Here is a 511-nt window from a genome sequence, read left to right on the forward strand (position 1 = left end):
AACAAAGCGTGCATCAACACAGTTTGATTTAACTTAAAGCTTTTGATACGGGATACTCGATTGTGCCAGTAATGCTGACCTATCATTAGCGAATTAATGCAAGCTTTTGTTACACTGTGAACTCGTAGCTGTTTGGTTTTGTGCTCTGGTTATTGCATAATTATTACCTGAGGGGACTAAATAACCCATTTTAAGAGCGAGATGCAGCACTGATAGAGTAAATCCAAGGTTACGGTGTCCAAAGGGCCTGTAAGGCCAAGACAGAGCGCCAGGTAAGTGGTGAAGGCATGTTTGATTTAAGCTCAAATGGAATCAGAGAAGGAGCTGTTACTGAGGCGATGGAAACAAGGGTGATAAACGAATTTAGGGGGTAATTGGCTCGGAAAAATCCAGCTGTCCGTGTAATGTCAGACGTTTTTAAAGTGCCCTTTGCTATTGCTGCTGCTGCTTGTTTGGTACCCCCGTGTTTGCCGGTGACACCTCCCTGCAGATTCCTCGGCTCATCAGCCCG

Source organism: Egretta garzetta, unplaced genomic scaffold (genome assembly GCF_000687185.1).
Source record: "Egretta garzetta isolate BGI_Z169 unplaced genomic scaffold, ASM68718v1 scaffold906, whole genome shotgun sequence".
Classification (NCBI taxonomy): Eukaryota; Metazoa; Chordata; class Aves; order Pelecaniformes; family Ardeidae; genus Egretta; species Egretta garzetta.